The 20,625-nt window shown below is 36.0% G+C and overlaps 1 protein-coding gene across 2 annotated transcripts in view; it reads right to left on the reverse strand.

Moving 5' to 3' along the window:
- Positions 1-20,625, reverse strand: part of LOC149576177 (homogentisate prenyltransferase) — a 121,322-nt gene that overhangs the window by 54,645 nt on the left and 46,052 nt on the right. The gene's annotated exons all lie outside the window — the stretch shown is intronic.

Raw genomic sequence — 20,625 nt, forward strand, 5'->3', positions numbered from 1 at the left:
CTTGAAATGCTTCTTCTTGCCCTCATAGGAGTTCGTAATAATAACATGAAGTTCTTTATCTTCCACTTTCAATTTCCTTCCTTTCTTTAGTTTTTGGATTCTTCTTGAAGACAATCTCCCTTAAATCTATTGAAGTCAGGAAGTTTATCTCTGGCACTTACTCTTTGTGCGAAAGTTTCCCATGAATCTGGTAATCCATCTATAGCCATCAGTGTTAGTCATGTGTCACTAATGATGGTTCATATACTTGAAAGTTCATCTCTTAGGTTGGCAACCTTTAGGAAGTATGAATTCATCGATTCTCCCTTCTTTATTTGAATGTGATTTAGTTGCCTTTTTAGTGCGAGAACTCTAGTTGCATTGTTAACCTCATATGCATTTAGTAGTACTTTCATCATAGCAAATGATGTTTGATGTTTTGTAAGTATGGGTACGATATCATTTTTCACTCCATTTAATATAATCTAAATGGCTTTCCTATTTCCTTTAATCCAGAAAGATTTATGAAGTTCAACTATAGGTTGTCTGGATGCTGATTCAACAAATTGTTTTACATCATTTTCTTCAAGAATCATCATGATTCTGAATTTATAGGCATCAAAATGTTCTTTCCCATCAAACCTGTCCTCGAGTCTAATTGTGTATGCCATTGACGATAGAAGAATGATGCCAAATATGTATAAGGTCTGATTACTTAATTTGCAGAGCCTAGGTTTGACTACCAGAGTTCTGATACCATGTAAAGTTTCTACAAATTCTTTAACTGAATCAAACTTAGATTATACCTCCTATGCCTCCTTTGAACTTCTTGTAGATAACTTCAAAGTACTGTCTTGAATGAATTTAGGATCCGTTTGGTTCATGGAATTTAAAAAATCCGGATTTCTACAAACCTTGGTTTAGCCAAATCAAGGTTTTGTATATCTTCATTCCGATTTTTGAGATTTTACCGAAACTGTTTGTTTCACTCGGAAGATGCGTGTGAAGACACATTTTTATGCGTAAGCTTGGAGTTGAATGCAAATTTCAAAAACTACTCCAATCTATTGTTTTTACACTATTTAAAAAACAAAACCAGGTTTTGATTTTCAATTCCTACTTTTTTAAGGAAGTTGGAAAACCTGGTTTTGAGGCAAAATTGGAAGTCCCGTATGCTAATTCCATTTTGCAAATTTTGAAACAAACGCACAAATTTTCAAATCTGGGTTTTGAAAAAGCCAATTCCTGTCATCTTCCAAGAACCAAACGGACCCTTAGAAATATAAATTTGGAATTGTCTTTTTCTTCTGCAAGTTGTATTTGGGCAGTATTGACTAAGGAGCAGACCTTATTGTTTTCTTGTGTGCTCTTAGACTTCAACCATACCCTTAATAAATATAGGAATCAAGGGACATGTTCTTAGAAAGGACATGTCCCTTCCAAAGTCTACTTTGCCTAATCTCTAGATGTTGGCAACTTTCCATGTAATTAACAAGTTTAATCACTAACTAAATCAAAAGAGTTTTAGTTAGATTTAAACTAACATACAAGGATTGGTGCCGATATCCTTAAGAGGATAATGCAATGACTTTAGATCATTATTTATCATGCAACATCACATCAGATCAGACCGATCTGTTATCAGATCAGCATGATTGCAAGTTACAGAATTAACATAAGTGTTACCTGTACAGTGGGAGAATGTTCCCCCTGAACTGCTACTGGATCTGATGAATATATTCAGTAACACTATGGTTGGGTTGCAGAAAATCTATTGGATGGTTGGTAACATCTCCTTGAGGTTCCATCTGGTTAAGTTGGTGAAGGCCAGATTCTTTTTTGGAGGGTACATTATGTCTTCCCTCTCTTGTATCAGCTCCGCATGTAAATGGTGTCCACCAGAATTTAATGGAAATAACACTGATTCCATCATCTGTGATTTTCTTTGCCATACCCTGAATGGTGGACACCAGATTTTAATGGAAATAACACTAGTGGCAGTGTTGGTCATGACATAGTTTTGGGGTAAAAATTGTCCCTGGTGGAGAAGGAAAGAAAATATATTGTGTCCTCAATGACCAAAAATACCCCATAATAGTGGTGTTGGTCAAAGGCTCAGGTTGGTTTTGGAGATGAGAATTACAGTGTGGAAAGAAAGAAATTATGTTAATGTCCTAGTGACCAAGAATAGGTCAAAGGACTGGAGATTTTAATGTACAGTAGGTATCATAGCCAAGAACTAGGGCAAATGGAACTCTACACTTCAATCAAATACAATGAGGCTAAAAAAGATCAACACACAATAGTTGCGTAACTCATAAACTAGGACAAGTATACATAGATGTGCAGGGAAAGACCTTGCAAAGTAATGGAAGCAGATAAAACAACCCAGGCAGGTTGAAGTATGACATTTGTCAAGGAATATCCAAGGCTAGGCGGAGTGGATTGGACAATCCTAGAGGCAATCAATAAAACATGGAACCTCTCCTAACAATCAAAGCCAGAGAAATGTTGATGGCAGGAAGATGTGGTAATATGAGCTTGCAGTTGAAATCTGTGATAGAAGACAAGTGTAAGAGGGTCCCATAGCCAAACTAGACTGCAAGGATGAGCAATGCATCACCATTTGTCTCCATATTTAAGTGAATCACTAGAAAATAAAGCAATACTAATACCTCTAACATTTTGTGATGAGTTGAAAGAAGTAATTAGTAGATATAAGACCATTCTAGAGAGATCTATGCCTGAATGTGGTGACCCCATGAAGAAAAAAGGCCAAGTATCTACAATGAAGGTAGTAGAAAAAAGTGGATAGAGAAACACCAAAATATTTGCATACCCAATAGCACATCACACAAATTTGATGAATTCATGTCTAGATTATCATTTATATAAACAATATATTACAAATATTCACAAACCAAAAAGGTGGATATAAAAGTACACTACTAGAATCCAAACGGGGCAAAACCTAAAGCATAAAACTTAGAAAAAGGTATGCCACTAGTCAACTAAACCAATAGCAGAGGGAAGGAAGAGGATCCCATTCGTCTTTGTTTTTATGATACATAAGCAATAGCACCTTCTGTGATTGTCATAGTAGATAAAACATCAAAAAATAGCATTGTTTCAACCTGCTCAAGAGATGAAAGGAGGGTAATTCTTTTTTGTGAAATGTGGCCGTCTATCTCACCATGAAGCTAATATTCTGTGTTATATTCAATGGACGATGTCTGATATCTCTATTGTGATGCTCACTGTATATTCAATGCAACTGCAGTGAATGTATAATGATGAAGTTTGTTCTAAGCTTGTAAATGGATACCAGCAATTGCAATTTCTGATATACAAATGTGGCATAGACAATGGAAAATATCTATTAACAGTTGTGTAAACAATTGTTTTATATTAATATGTACACGATTGTGTCTGATGAAGCACCTAAAGTCTGATGTAATCTTTCTAGAGGAATCGGATTGCTGTCTCTGATATGCATATGCATACCTGCAATGATATTGTTGCTGATGGTTGATGTAACACTAAATATATGCACTGAAGATGTTTTCCGAATATGGCTTATAGAGTTGGCTGTGTCTAATGTAACAATAAATATATGCACTAGAGATGCCATCTCTGAATAAGTCTTTTTATTCTTGGACCAAAGATGTTGTAAGGCAGTGTGCTCTAAACAGAGCAATCTGTAAAGAATGGGAAATAATATATGTAAATATCTAATGATGGTTGTGGAGAAAATTCGACTTCCATCTTATATCTTTGCACCTATCAAATGGTTACATCTCTTGATGATGGAAGAGATTTCTCTCTCCACATTGTGACTCATCAATCATTAATTGGTTTGTTATGCCAAGTAGCTCCTCCATGTTATTAGTTGATCATCCCAATCGACTTAATTAGTCAATTATGATATTCCAATCATCAACTTGACTCGGTGGATTCAAATATCGACTTGAATCTGATTTACAGCTTTAATAGCCGATGGGCTAATACAAAAGGGTAATAATGCATGTATAATATGGAAACTGTGTTGAATAAATATGATGTTGTGAGATGGATGAGAAACAGAATTTGAATTAAAAGTTAGTGAGAGATATCACAGTCACCCCTCCCTAAAGTTGCTTGCTCACAAGCAATCAGATATCTGGATGTTGGAGCATTTGTTCATCCTCCCATGTTGCATCATCATAATGTCATTTAAGAGATGCTCCCTGATATATCTGTTCCTTAGTTTCCTTTCACAGCTGTCCATGATTCTTTCCAGTTTTTTAAGTCTAGTTTTCCACTATCATTAAGAGGTGGAAGTGTAGGAGAGGTCTTGTCATGCTGTCCTAGTGCCTTCTTAAGAGGAAATGTGAAATGCATTATGTATTTTTCTGTCTAATGGTAGATCCAAGGAATATGCAACTTCAACGACCTTTTTTGTTATTTTATAGGAGCCATAGAACCTTTGTTGCAGCTTCTCTGCTCTAATTTATTTAATGTTGATTGTCGATATGGTTGTAATCTGAGGTATACAAACTCACCTATCTCAAAACTTCTTTTGGTTCTCTTTTTATTAGCATAATGTTTTGTTGATTTTGAGCATTGTGTAGGTTGTCTTTGAGAGTTCTTAATATGTCTTGATATTCTTAAATCCATTACTTGGGTTTTGGTACCTTGCTTTCTTCTAGTATAAACTCCATGAATGATCGAGAATCATATTTATAGAGTTCTTTGAAGGGTGCCATTCCAATAGACATGTGATGTGTAGTGTTATAGCAGTATTCCCCTAGGTGTAACAATTTGACAAAAGATTTATGTTGTCTAGCAGTATAATTACGTAAGTATCCTTCTATCCATTTACTAACTATTTCAGTTTTCCCATCTGTTTGAGGATGGTAAGTGGTGCTAGGAGTTAGTTCCATGCATGTTAACCAAAATAATATCATTGACAAGTTTCTCATAAACTTCTTGTCCATGTTGCTGAGTATGATTTGTGGCAGGCTGTCTAATGTAAACAGTTCTTTGAGGAACATTTCAGCTACTTTGAGAAGCATTAAATTTGGAGGTGATAGCAAAGAAGTGACCATGTTTTGTCAGGTGATCTAATATCATGAAAATGATGTCCTTCCCTTGTGCTTTAGGGAGCCCGGTGATAAAATCCATTGATATCCCTTCCCATTATTACTAAGGTATGTGTAGGGTCTGTAATAATCCCTCTAGGAAAGAGTGTTCATCCTTGTTTTGTTAGCAAGTAGATCAATAATTTATGCATTGCAATATATAATCCCTTAATCGCTTCCAAGAAAATCTCTCTTATTTGTTTATATGTTTTAATGTGCCCTTGATGTCTACCCATGGGGAATTCGTGTAAGATTTTAAGAACTTTCTCCTTGAGCTTGGACTTTGGTACAAGGTAAACTCTCTCTTTGTAATAGATAACCCCATCTATGACTTTATACGGGCTATCATGTTTGTTTCCATCAATAAAAATGTGAGTGTGAGGTTTCTTCAAGTATTCTTCTAATAGATGAGCCTTCCAATCATTAGAAATGGATGATAATGAGCAAATGGTTGGTTCCCATGATAAAGCATCAGCTACTACACTTATTTTTCCTTCGGTATATTCTATATCAAAGTCATATTCTTGAAACATGCTAATCCATTTTTCCTGCCTTTTGTTAAGATCCTTTTGGCTTAGAAACTACTTAATGCTGATGTTATCAGTCCTTTCAGTAAATTTTCCCTCCACTAGGTACAATCTAAACTTGGCTAGTCCATGCATCATAGCTGGCATTTCTTTGTCATGAATTAAATATAACTTCTTGAATCTTTTAATTTCCTTATTTCAAGTGCTATGGGGTGCCCATGTTGCATTAGGACTACCCCAATACCAGCTTTTGACATGTCGCATTCAAGTATGAATGGTTGATAGAAATCTTGGTAGGGCTAGGACCGAGCATTGACTCTTTCTTTCAAGTTTGTCAAAGGATTTTTGGACCTCCTTTGTCCATTTGAAGGCTCCCTTTTTGGTTAGGTTTGTTATAGGGGCCCATATATGGGAGAATCCTCTAATGAATCTTCTACAATAACTACAAAGCCCGTAGAAACCTCTTAGGTCAGATAGAGTCTTTGGTGGTGGCTAATCCTAAATAGCTTTTATCTTTCTTGGTGAACTTGCACCCCTCTTTTTTCACAAAATGTCCTAGGTATAAAATTTCAGCCATTCCAAATTCGCATTTTGATTTCTTTGCGAATAGGGATTGTGTTTCCATTATTCCAAGAACTTCATCCAAGTATCTCAAATGTTCCTCCCATGTTTTACTATAAATGAGAATATCATCAAAGAAGACTAATAAGAATTTTTGCAACTGTTTTTAAATATGTGGTTCATACATGATGCAAAGGTTGCGAGTGCATTTGTGAGAGCGAATGGCATTACAAGAAATTTAAAGTGACCACAATGACATTGAAAATCTGTTTAATGGATTTCTTGCTTCTTCACCCTTATTTGGTCATAACCGGACCTTAAGTTAATTTTTGAGAAGTAAACAACCTCATGTTATTCATCTAACAATTCATTAATCTTAGGTATTGGGAAGCGATTTTAAAAGTCTTCTTATTGAAGGCTCTATAATTGATGTGCATTCTTAAAGTCCCATCTTTTTCTTAACCAACACTTGGCCTTATATACCCCATGTCCAATAATTCTTTGATGGATTTTTCTATCTCATCCTTGAACCTTTTTGGATGCCTATAGAGTGTGGTGATGATTGGCTTGGCTCCTTCCTCTACTTCATTAGTGTGCTTGAATCCTTTGTGATTCTAAGTGGTATCTCTCCAAAGACTAAGCTATGTTTATCAGGTATGGATTGAATTTCCACATCATGGTAATATTGTGTTTTTTTATTCTCTACCTTAGGTCTCATCAAACATTGGGCTGCCCACATGATGTCTTCTTTTTTGAAAGTACTCTTCATTTTCTTGGCGATCATTGCGTTGGGACCTCCATCCAATTTCAATGGGCGCGACAGTGTAAAATGTGATGCTCTTGACATCTTTAAATTTTAACTCCACAGTCTGAAAATATTGTGAGTATTTCCCAATGGACGATATCCAATGGATTCCCAAGATGGCATTGATGTCTCCTAATTCCACAACATAGAAATCATCCGTGATAGTATGATTATTGATGGTGATTCTCAGTTCTGGTACCTTCGAGATACAAGAAAATTGGTGCCCATCAAGCACCATGACCTTAAATCCCTGTTTTGCTACCAAAGCTGCACCTATGAAACTATGTGTAGCCTGATTATCAAAAAGTAGTGTGATCTTTTGTCCTTGCAAAAGTCTGCAATTATCCCTTGATCTTATTGGTCTTTGGGATGCTTCTTTCAGCCTCCATGGTGGTATTTCCTTGGTCCTCTACAGATGTGCTTGGTCTTACTTCAATGCAGTGGGTTCTTCCCTTCCCTCTACAATTATGTGTGGTTCTCCATTGGCTTTTACACATAAAGCATAATTTTATGTCTTTGTTCTTAGAAAACATAGTTTTGAGACTCTCTGTGAATCAAGAGAGTAAGCCGGGTCGGCGAGTCAGGTCAGCCCTGTCTGGTCTGGGTAGGCAAGCCGGGTCAGCCCTACTGGTTTCAATATATGATAGCAAAAGGGTAAAGGCAAGGGTAAATCTTCAGAAAAATTTCAAGGGTTTTGTTACTTTGCCAAGTCACAGCCGAGTCTGAGCCAGTTCATGAGTCGAGTTACCCTTGCCAAGTCAAGGCTTGGACTGAGTCAGGGAACTTTGTTACAAAGTACATGGTTGAGTTTCGGTTTCTCTTGTATGTAGAATATCTTTATGTCATATCATGTGGCTTCTTTATGGCTTCATGAAGATTTTTGGGCTGGAGTGCTCTAAGCCTCTAACCCATCCTCTAAGGGGACTTTTCAAGCCATCAATGAACAATGCAATCAGCCTATTAAGAGAGATGTCTGTGAATGATACTGAAAAATTTTATTATTCTGCAAAATAATTTTTCCAATGTTCCTTCTTGTTCTAGAAGGGCTAGTTCCTTAAAGTTGAGTTCAGGATCTTCAGGATCAAATTGTTCTATATGTTTCTCTGTAAACTCCATAAATGAGTTTATTTGTGAGTAATCGGTGGTAATCACTTCATGATAACACCATTCATGCGCTATCACATCTAGATGTAGGATGGCAGATTTGATGGCTTCTTCCTCTGTTAAAGTATATAATTGAAAATATGTATCCAATTTTTTAACCCAAGCACAGGCTGTGATTTTTCCCTATCCCATCAAAGTAAGGTAATTTTAATTGGTGGTAATCATGCCATGATAACACCATTCATGTGCTATCACATCTAGATGTAGGCTGGCAAATTTAATGGCTTCTTCCTCTATTAAAGTATATAATTGAAAATGCGCATCCAACTTTTGAACCCAAGCACGGGCTGTAATCTTCCCTGTCCCATCAAAGAAGGTAATTTTAATTTTGTTAATTCTTTTCTTATTCTTGGATCATAATCCTCTTTTGGTGAATATTGCAACTTTAAATCCATATAGTCTTTTAGGGATACATCCCTTGGTATTCTCCTTCCTCCCAATCCAATCGCAATTCTTCTTGAAGATTGGCAAATGTAGTCTCTCTTTTGTTCTTAATTTCTGGTATGGAAGCAAAATTGGGCATCATTGGGCAGTGAATTGCTTGCCTTTTGGCATGACACAATGTTTGAACCAGTTACTCAATTTGTTATTGAGTAGATGTTTGTTCTTCAATGAATTGATTAAATTTGTAGTTAAGTATGTCCATACTTCTTTTCCCATGGCTGGCAAGATCCTGCACTGTAATACCACTTGTAATGTCCCCTTTTTCAATATTCCAGAATGCTAAGAGTACTGTTCCAATATTCCCTACTTACTGTGCTAAATGGATATGAACTTAAGAAAGTTTTCTTCATAATTATATTCAATGAAAAATGTCTGATATCTATTACGATGCTCACTGTATATTTGATGCGACTACAATGAATGCATGCTGATGTCCGTTCTAATTTGTAAACTAATAAAGGCAAAATTTCTGATATACAGATGTGACACATACAATGACAAACATCTATTAATGATTGTACAAACAACCGTTTTGTATAAATATGCATATTGATGTCTCTGATTAAGCACTGAATTATATGCATAGTCTGATATAATCTTGCTACAGCAATCTACTAGTTGTATCTGATATGCAACTGTGTACCTGCAACATATTGTTGGCAGTGTCTGATGTGAAACTAAATGTATGCACTGCTGATGTTTTCTGAATATTGCTTATAGCATTGGCTGTGGCTAATGTAACAATAATTATATACACTAGAAATGTCGTCTCTAAATAAGTCTTAAAATTCTTGCATCAAAGATGCCATAAGGCAATGTGCTCTAAACAGAGCAATCCGTCAAGGATAAGAAATAATATATGGAAATATCCAATGATGCTTATGGAGTGAATTTGAACTCCATCTTATGTCTTTGAGAGTATCGAATGGTTACATCTCTTGATGATTGAAGAGATGCATCTCTCCACATCATACCTCTTCAATCATTAATCGGTTTGTTTGTCGAGTATGCTCCTTCATGTTATTGGTCAATTATGATATTTCAATCATCGACTTGACTTACTCAATTCAAATATTAACTTAAATCTGCTTTATTACTTTCAAAGCCAGTTGTATAATATGAAAGGGTAGTGATACATGTGAAATATGGAAATTGCATGGGATATGTATGATGTGAGATGGATGAGTGGTCGAGTTTGAATTATAAGTTAGTGGGAGATATCACAGGCCCCATAAACCCTAAACTCTTAAATAAGTAGAATAAGGACCCACTGTAGAAGAAATGAAACCTGAAAAGGGCATTCTTGGTGTGGTTGAAGACCGTAGCCTTAGTTTTACTAGGACTACCACAAGCTAGTGACTATCAAAACTCAAAAAGTGAATCAAGTTGTCTCGACCAGTTGTGGGAAGAGTGAAAGATGAGAACCACATCACCAACAAAGAGTAAAATAGCAATCACAACATGGTGAAGCAAGTGAACATCATATGCATGAATATATTGTCTAAGAAAATCCTAAAACTCGCCAATGAAGTTATCAAAGATTGTTGGTTGAGAGCGGGAAAACCTACTTAAATCCTACATACCTTGGGGATGCATCCACGGTAAAAAAGCCCAAGTTTCCAAGATGGGGACGTCCCAGGACAGGGGGATAGGTATGGGACGTCCCCCCACTATCCCCAAAATGCCAAAAATCACAGAGGACGTTTCGGGTACTTGGGGACACTTGGGCAAAAACAAGTTGTCCTCGATACGGAAAGGGGACATCCAGATGTCCCCCGAACGTACCGAGGATGGTTAGTCGTCCCCTATTTGTTCCATCCAAAAATAATAAAAAGTCAACAAAAAAACATAAAAGCTATGCTTCCTACTTGGTCGCCTAGGTGGGCCCCACCCCTCTTAGTTTGGAAGAGATATATGGGACTATTGACAGCATGTTGGGGAAGATGAAGAGAATTGTTGCAGCAAAGGATCCTACATTGGGGTTTTATGAGGAGCATGTCAGGCCTATTGTTACACGGAGGTGGAACATGATGAATCTCCTTGCTTCACATGGCAGCCTTTTCTCTAAATCTCAAATGGTATGCAAAGTTGGGTAGAAGGGGCCTCCTGTGTGATGGTCCCGAGGTATCAGATGGCTTCACAAGAGCCATTGGCAAGATGTATTCAGCTCAAGAGGCCTCTACTTTGTGTACAGTTCCTTGACTGCGCCAACCTTTGTGGCCCAAACTTGGCAACTCGGGTAAGCCACAAGCGAGGTTGGATAGAGTGGTTTTGGCACAAAGAGATCCTATTGGATGGTGGACCTGACATGGGAGAGATATACCTGAGTTAAAAGCTCTTGCCACTCACCTCCTTGCACAGGTTGCTAGTTCCTCAATTGTAGAGAGGAATTGGTCCATATATTCATTTATTCACTCCATCAAAAAGAATGGACTTAACTCTAAAAGAGTGGAGAAGCTAGTGATGTGGCCCAAATAGATGAGGATGACACAACACTGGGATTGTTTGGGGTTCCATTAGATGAGACTATGCTTCCTGTGGAGGATGATATGAGGACTCTAATTTTGATGCCATGGTGGCAAAGGCAAAATAGGAGTAACATTTTGCTTTATTTTTCTATATTTTGTTTTCTATGTTAAACTTGAACATCATGATGATGATACATCGATACTTTATGGCAGCCCTCTAGCCTTTGGGCATATTTAGATTTTCAATTTTTTATGATATTGTTCACTAAACTTATATTTAAATATTTTTGTTCACATATTAATATGCATATTGACAATTAAATACTAAATTGGTTATTATTTCCTAAATAGCATTCAAATGTTGTATGTTAAGGTTCCATAATTTTTAAATGACATGCTTTGTGCTTAGTTTCATATGAATGACATGTATATTTGCAAATTTCAGTGTATATTTTAAAATTTCCATATATATATATATATATAGCCATCCCAATTTGTTTTTGAGTCACTTAGCTTGGAGACCGACAAAACCAATAGCCTTAGAGTATAGAACTTCAAATAGCCATCTAGGCACGATCTATAGAAAACAAGTGATGAGGGAGGAGGGGTCTAAAGATGAGATCTAGTGGCAAGCTGATTATGGATATCAAAGAGAGAATTAGCATAGGAGACTCAATAAAGCAAGGTACTATGAACAATGGTGGCATCCCTTGGGAGGAGGGTAAGCCAAAAGATCTTAAGCAAATGGAGGGCAACAAGGAGACCATTTCACCTCGACACAAGAAACAAATGTTTCTTATGCTAAATGAGGATAAGTTTAGTCTCTATGAATGGTAAAAATGGGGGAAGGTAGAAAGAAAGGACAAAACAAGATATCTCGTGAATGGCTTTACACCCTTTCATGACCAAAACTGAGGCCATCAATATTTACTACTTTTACGAACTAAGATCTAGAAGTGAATTTTAGTTGAGATGCACAATGATGGTTTAGCATAAGAAGGAGATTAAAGAAACCATGGGCCATAGAGAAGCATTCATCATTGATTCAATAACAAGGATATACTCATCATCATATCGAGTACAACAAGGATATATTCATCATCATATCAGACGCAAAAGGGATATATTCATCACCTACATGATGGCATTAAGGATCAAACAAAACCCTCAACTCTAACAAAGGCAATACAAAGGTGCCATGTATTATCAATGCAACCCTTTACAACACAAACATTAAATTATATAAGGGAAATCGTAAGGGTACAAAATAGATGTACATTTATGTGAACTCATCTAGAGCTTAGATAGTTAGGCATGTTTTTGTGATTAGTAACCAAATGCAACATGTCATCCATCTATATGATGGATATAGCTAGAGTTGGTGATGAATAAAAAGCATAAGAATCTCGAGATACAAACTTATGTGAACTCAACTTGGGCTTACATAGTTAAGAATATTTTATTATTATTACTTACCAAAGGCAAGATCCCATATGTCTAGACTCTAGATCATGAATATAGCTAGAGTTGGTGATGAATAATAGGTACATGGATTTTTTCATCATCTATATGGATGAATGATGTAGAGGATTCTGCTTACACACCCGAACACATGCTTTGTTACACTTGAAGAAGAGTTAATCCACACAATTTTCATGCATAGCATCACAAAGAAATTGCATAAAAATTGCGAGGATAAAAATCATTTATTTTCTATTATAATGAATCACATGTATTTAAAAATTACAATGCTTGGCCTCATGGGCTTTACCAATCCCATCAGCTGGAACTACTTCTCGATTCTCAAATGAAGGAGAGTTCTTCTCAACTTTGAATGATCCGCTAAACTTTGGATGATCAAACAACTAGCCCAAGCTCAAGTTATAGCACTAGAGTGCCTCCTAAAAGCCACACATGTTAGAGTTTCTGCTCATTTGGACCAGCTAAGACACGAACCTAGGACCTTCCATTTTCTATTAGAGTGCTCTACCAACTGAGCTACTAGCCCCTCTTGGCCAGCCCATCATCAGTCCTATTGGTTACCAAAACCGTAGATTGGAAATTCAAGAGCTTGCCGATTCTCCAATAGGATTCCACTATCAATTATAGCCAATGAACAGGAATGACCCTAATTCCCCTGCGCTTTAGGCTTTGCTACACCTAGCCGAGTAGACCTTCACCTCGAACCTAATCACCCTGTTCAGAGCTTTTGTAGAGTGAATTTCAACTTTATGAGTTCTCTAATTGGCAAGGTCTTCAACTCGATCAAAATGAAATTGAATGTTGTGTGCTTAAAATGGTTGAATGTTGAATGCTTGAATTGATTAAATGTTTTGTATAATGTTATCAATAATTGTTTTGATGTTTGCAAGAAGGAAGTATATAGATTTCTAACTTCGAATACAAATCCAATAACTATAATTCAATGGCTTTAAAAGACTAGTGCCTTTGCTTATTCGGCTGGTAGAGTCAACTACAATGCAAATTATCACGTACAACTTTATAAAGTTCTATGCATTTAAGCTACAAACAGTATAATAATCAAGATGCAACGAATCAAGTATATATACACAATTTTAAGCTAGTCCAAATTGCACTTTAACTCCTAAGTTAGGGAGAAAAACTGAAAATAGATACGATAACAATTCAATATGTTACTATATCTATGATGATCGAGTTTAAAATGCCATAAATGACCTTGTCCACTTATAATGAGATTCCATCTATCTCTGGAGAAGCAAATCAAGCATCCATGCTTAACATGATGCACAATGAAATTGGGTGGCCCCAAGACCCCCAAAAATGAACATTATTTCTTTCCTCTATCAAACACATAGTTCTGATCATGTAAGACTTTGGATTGCATTGTATTAGATGCATCATCCTTATGGAGAATATTTATTAATTTGATTTGATTGATATAGTCTTTGCTGAATGGAAGATCGCTAGAATCATACTTTTGATCAGTTATACAAGCATCAGAATGAGTCTTTCTTGCTTGGTTGTTTTCTTGCACACAATTTGCTTCGTTACCATACTCCGGATATTGTTTCTCCTCACAAAAAGGCTTTGAAGATAGCTCATGTTTAGGAAATTTTTCTCCCTCTCTATCAAGAATCTGATCAGTCAAGACAATTGGGAGATTTTCAAAACTAATCTTTAGCATATTCTCATCATCATGCCTAGCTGATTCCATCTCAGCTTCGCATGTTTTATGTACTTCCCGCTCATAGGATAAACTGAAAAATGTCTCACCTTCTAAATGCATACCATGAATTTCATCGACTTCAGAATTAGGACTGCTATTTTCATCATGATGCTGATGGATTTGATTGCATAGAAATTATTTTTCAAATAATGGATTTAAGAACATTGAGAACTCAAACATATCTTCTTCCGCTTCCTCTTCAAACAATGGATTAAATAACATAGAACATTCAAGAATGCCTTTGTGAGAGCTTTCATTTGGATCATCAAATGTTCTATCATACAAGATATCAGCAAATTGTATACTAAACTCATCCTTTTGAGAATCATCATCTACTTGATCAATATGATTGATATCTTCATTAGCATTATCTCCTGAAACTTCCTCTTGCTCATAAACCATATGCAGTTCTACTTCATCTTCATTATTTAATTCATGGAAATTATCACCTCCATCATTCGATACCCCATGAGTCTATGCTGATCCATGGTGAATTGAGAAAAAAATTGGGCTATTTCTTTCAACATGTTTCTAATATTCCATGCCTAATAAGGCTGAAATTTTTTTCCACACTAAGAGAATCCTCTTCCTCATTTTTACATGCACTGACATCTTTTGGCATATGAGTATCATCATGGGCAGATTCTCCTTCAGATTGACCAAATACTTCTTCCCCATTCAAATCTGAAAGATCATTATGTTCTTGTAGCACTTTGGTATATCTTTCTCTATCTCCATCACCTTCTTCCAATATCTTAAAAAGAAGCTTCAAATCGGGGTCACTCGGTGAGACTCCCAACTCAAAAACTTTCTTTATAAATTCCACATATGGGGGCATGATGTTTGGTGGTATCTCATGATAAATATTTTTCATCCTCATGTACACATGTGCCGAAGACATGTGAAGATCTTCTTCCATGCTGCAATTTTAATCTTCATATTATTCATAACACATCTCATCTTCCTCGCTTGCATTATGAAATTCATACAAGAACCATTGTTCAAACTCTTTCCAAGATGAGATACTTTGTGTAGGTAGTGATTCATATGCATGTCTCGCATTGTCTTTCAACGTCCTGGCAAATAGCTTGATCACCTGATTTTCTGCACAAATTTCATAATCCTCTACAAATGTATAGAACACATCCAAATGTCGTAGTACTGATTCATCCCATTCTCCATGAAACTTTGGTACAAGTTCTGAAAGTTTTGGGGATACTTGCAAGGTTCATAATCAAAATTGTTGAAATCCAATGGCTTAATGCCATCTGGAATAAAAGGATTTCTTTGAAACGATTGATACATTTGAAAAAACTATCCACCATCTTCTTCCGAGTCTTTTCCCTCAGTAGAGCTACCAATTGAAACTTTGAATAGAGTCACCAACTCTTTCGAGGAATGTGTTGATCTTCCAGGTTCTTGCTTCCAACAGAGTATGCTTCCAATCAAACTGATAAAACTACTAACTGATTCTGGTCTGCAAAATCTGAAATTCTAGGTAACTTCATAACACTTGTTGCGAGCAACTCTCCCTAGTAGAGTTGCCAAACTATTGGTTCCCAAGACCACAAATTGGAAATCAGAGAACTTGTCGATTCTCCAACAAGATTCCACAATCAGTTCTAGCCAACAAACAGGAATGACCTTAATTCCCCTGCACTTTAGGCTTTGCTACACCCAAGCGGGTAGACCTTCACCTCGAACCTGATCACCCTATTCAAGGATTTTATAGAGCAAATTTAAACTTTATGAGTTCTTGGTTGGCAAAGTCCTCAAACTCGATCAAAATGAAATTGAATGCCAAGTGCTTAAAATGATTGAATGTTGAATGCTTGAATTGATTAAATGTTTTGTATAATGTTATCAATAATTGATTTGATGTTTGCAAGAAAGAAGTATATAGATTTTTGACTTCGAATATAGATCCAATAACTACAATTCAATGACTTTAAAAAACCAGTGCCTTCGCTTATTTGGCCAATAGAGTCAGCTACAATGAAAATTATCACATACAACTTTATAAAGTTCTATGCACTTAAACTATAAACAATTTAATAGTCAAGACACAACAGATCAAGTATATATACTCAATTTTAAGCTAGTCCAGATTGCACTTTAACTCCTAAGGTTAGGAGACAAATTGGACATAGATACAGAAACAATTCAATATTTCACTATATCTATGATAATCGAGTTTAAAATGCCATAAATGATGTTGTCCACTTATCTGACATTTAAATTGTTTACAAAATTTTAAAATGATTGTAAAGGACAAATTAACTGCCATTTGAATCTCCATACCTTTTAAATAAACAAAAAGCAAAAAGGACTTTTATTTATCATTAAAATATAATAAATAAATTTATATTTCAAAGTCATCTTTCTTACTCCTTATCTGACCATACAAATAGATATATGAATATTTCTTCTTCTCTAATCTGTCTTGTTATGAATGACTTACATCCTTCTTATATCTTCTAATTTTAAAGACGTGACTTCTTCTGAGATAATCGCACCTTCTACTTTAAGTAATTTTCTTCAAACTTTTTATTCTATTTTAATATTCTTCTTTAGCCAGAAGCCCATAAGCTTTAATGATATTTGGCTTTTCATTATCAGCATATCTCGTTTAAATCAACGATGCCTTGGTGTATAAGATTTATTCAAATATTTTAATTTTCTGAAGTACAAGGCACCCGATATTCAGAAATTATCAGCCTTGCGTAAGAGATATCGGAGATAACAGGAGGGAGTTTCCAGATACATCATGCTTTATCAACAACGGACTTGATTTATTCTCGTCCTCCTGTTCTTTCCAATACCCGCGGCAATGAAACTATGGCCATTGCGTGACGTATTTGGTGCTCTGTTCGTTTGGAATTCTCAATTCCCAAATTACTGTTCACGTGTTCATGGTGGGAGAATAAACTTTTGCTGCAGTTCATAGTGCTATATTTCCCCTGTAACTGTCTATTGGATTTCCAGCACTCCTACTGGTGCCGTTGATTTTCAACATTGTCCCCTATGCTTTCGATAGTTTGTATACAATCTCAAACAAATTCTTGTCATTCTCTATGCACGTTCATTACTAAACACAGCGTTTTGGCATGATTAAAAGACGCAATCCATCTTCAGGCGGTATCGTTGACCATGGTTGTGCATGTATTGATACATGTTGTTTTGATGCGTTCGTTTCAGACATGAATTTTGGGTGTCGGATAGAAACAACCTTATCTGCAACAGTGCTTGGCTCTGTCTCGTGAATAAAGGAAGGCAGCTTTATTCATCCCTCTTTTCAATGCCTGAAGTTTTCATCTTTACAACCACTGTAGTAAGCTACCTAGCTGATTGTCTCTCAGACTTGTAATGGCCACCCGGGTTGCCTTATAAATTCCAATTCATCCGAGATATATGAAATGTTTTGACAAATATTTTATATGTTTTCAGTCTACACCTTCAATAGTTCTGGCAAACACGCAGTGACAGCTGAGGTAGGATTTCGGATGCATATGACCAACGTGAATGAGGATTGAATCTAACCATGAGTCAAAAGATGAATAAGCCACAACTCTGTCAGCCCACTCAAGTGGCAAGGCATTAAGTTTTCCGCCAACATATATGAATGTCACTGCTTTTGAGTTGTATTCCAGGTGATGCAGATTGTATTGAACTAACTGCAACGTCCCTGCTCTTTCTCTGTATTTTGGATAATCAATATGAGTAGGAAACGGGAGGGAAGATGAATCAATTAGATGCCTTTCTTCATTAAATATCTTCCATATAATCTTTTCTACAATTATAATCCCCTGAAAATCCTTGGAGGAAGTGTTGCCTCACAAAAATCAGGAGTAGAAGAATCTGCAACAGTGATATTTTCCATAGCTCTCAGTGCTAATGAATAACAGTGGCTCCCAAAAGGTGTTTTTTTTGTCTTCTTCAGGTTTTCATTCATGGCAGATACATATGTCTGTCACAGTCTTTGTATACCAGACTGCAAACTATTAATACTGCCAATGTAATTTTACCCAAATATGTGTTGCTGCATATAAATGTTGATGTTCAATATCATCGATGTCACTTACTTATATGGTTATTTATTTCTGTTAGACACAATCTTTTACTTAATTATTTCTTTGACTGAGTGAATCATATCTCCAATACGACGACTTTTATATGCTGCCTTAATTATTTCTGTGACTCCTATATGTTGCAGGATTTTTACCCATTGGCTGAGTATATCCACGTGTCACTATTTCTATGTATACATCATGTAGCTGCAGATTCTTTATTCACTTTTGCAACTAGTAATATTGCCATTTATATTCATAGCATCTCAATAAGTTTGACAATTTGAAAATAATCTCCTCTTCATTCGAACAGTGAGTTTGGCTTCTCATAATTTTGAAATTGGTAATGGTTATTCTAACAATCTTGTCCATGCTTATGACTTCCTTTGTCATTAATGACAATATTTCTATCATATAAATCAATTAATAATTAAGTTTAAGTTGTCAAATTATATCAAATTAAATGACAGTTTAGTTTAATTATTTAAATAAATATTAAAACGACTTTTATGGAGCCTAGAAAAACACATTGTCACTTTTAAGTTAAAGAGGGAAAATAATGAGAAAGGAAGGGATTATTAAGAGACAGGCAGAAAGAAATCGAAGAGTCACAGGGATGTGGTATAAAAAAACATTGAGAGGCTCACTCTCATATTCTTGATTATTGGTTTCTCTTGAATAATTCAAGGAAGATTTGGCTTTCGCTTTTGAAAACCTGAGAACGGAAACCGAATTCATCTTTACAAGTAGATTCATATGAGTTCACAACTCGACAAATTTGTGAAGATTTCAGCTGAAAACATACGTGCAACAATAGAGGTATTTCATATCTGTTTGGTAAGTTTGATTGTAATCTGAAGGCAATATTCATTTTTAATTTCAGACTGATATTGTATTGTTTTCTATATAAACTGTTGAATGAATAGAAATCAGTTCTCTTGAATGAATAGAAATCAGTTCTCTTGCAAAATATTTATATAAAAACTTGTGGAACATTTGAAAAATTTGGAGCAAATGCCCTAGGGGGATATCACAGTGATATTAAAGGTTGGTTCTCCTGCCAACCTGTGTGGTTTTATGAGTAACAAAAATTAACGTGTTTACAGTTCTGATGTTTTTCATCTGATTTGAGGAAACAAAGAAATATTTTATTCTGATTATATTTTCTATGGATTAAAAAGAGCTTGAAAGAAAGAGGTGAACTATAATTATTAACTGCTAGTTTAGTTTCAAACAATTACTCTTGATTAGTTAATTTCCAATTCTCCATGATTTTTTTTTTAAAGGGCATCCCCAAGATACCTAGACACTCCTTAACCTTGAACAGTACGCAGAAAAGTTTTCAGCGGTGAAAGAGCAAAATGCAAATTTTATTTTTGAATAAAACAAAAAAGTCAGTTCATCTAGTCTCTCATGGTCCCTAATTAGAAACTTCAACTAAAAACAAAAACGGGTGATAAATTTGTGAAAAAGAAATTCATGATGAAGGTTTTTGAGGTTTTGGAGGCCTTATTTGTGCTTGCTGGCAAGAGCTCCACGCTTCAACCCCGCCCTCTATTGCAACAGGGATTGCACCTGAGGTGCTCCCCCAAACCATGTGACGAGCACCACCCCCTCAACCCCACTAAAGGCCTTAACCCCACAAGGGATCCTGCCCCTTGACCCCACCAAAGGCTCTATCCCAAATTCCCTCAAGGGGAAGTACCCCTTAATCGCATTGGGGGCTTTGCCTCAAATGCCACATGGGCACTACCCCTTGATTCCAAATCTCCACCCACCATTTGTATTGTTAAAACAATCATTCTCATTTTTTTGTGTTTGCTACTATTGATTAAACTTTAAGCTTCACCTAGTATGCCAAAGTTTCATTTGCAATTCTTATTCTTAAGGACAGGCACCAAAAAAAACAAATTAAGGACAGGCACCACATATTTTTGAAGGCCGGATGAAATAGAGACCTAATGAACAGAGTGATTATATGAGCATCAATAATAGATTTATCTGATCAAGAGCACGCTTTGACAGAAGGGGCATGTTGCAAGAGTCACAAGTTAAGGTCATTTGGAACTGACAGATCCTTGGCTGCTACCTCCTAACATATATAGCACTATGGAGCACGTACATCCTTCCTTATTACCCAGAATAGTCAACATTGAAAATTAGGAACAAGTTGAGTTTGCTAGTTTAATAGCCAGTGATCAGAGAAGGGCTTGAGCTTGAGTCATGTGGAAATTTACAAGCAGAAATGAACCACAAAGTTCCCAGAAAACATTGAAGAAGAT

The sequence above is a fragment of the Cupressus sempervirens genome, chromosome 1, assembly GCF_028749045.1.
Source record: "Cupressus sempervirens isolate cs-2001-9-10 chromosome 1, ASM2874904v1, whole genome shotgun sequence".
Lineage (NCBI taxonomy): Eukaryota > Viridiplantae > Streptophyta > Pinopsida > Cupressales > Cupressaceae > Cupressus > Cupressus sempervirens.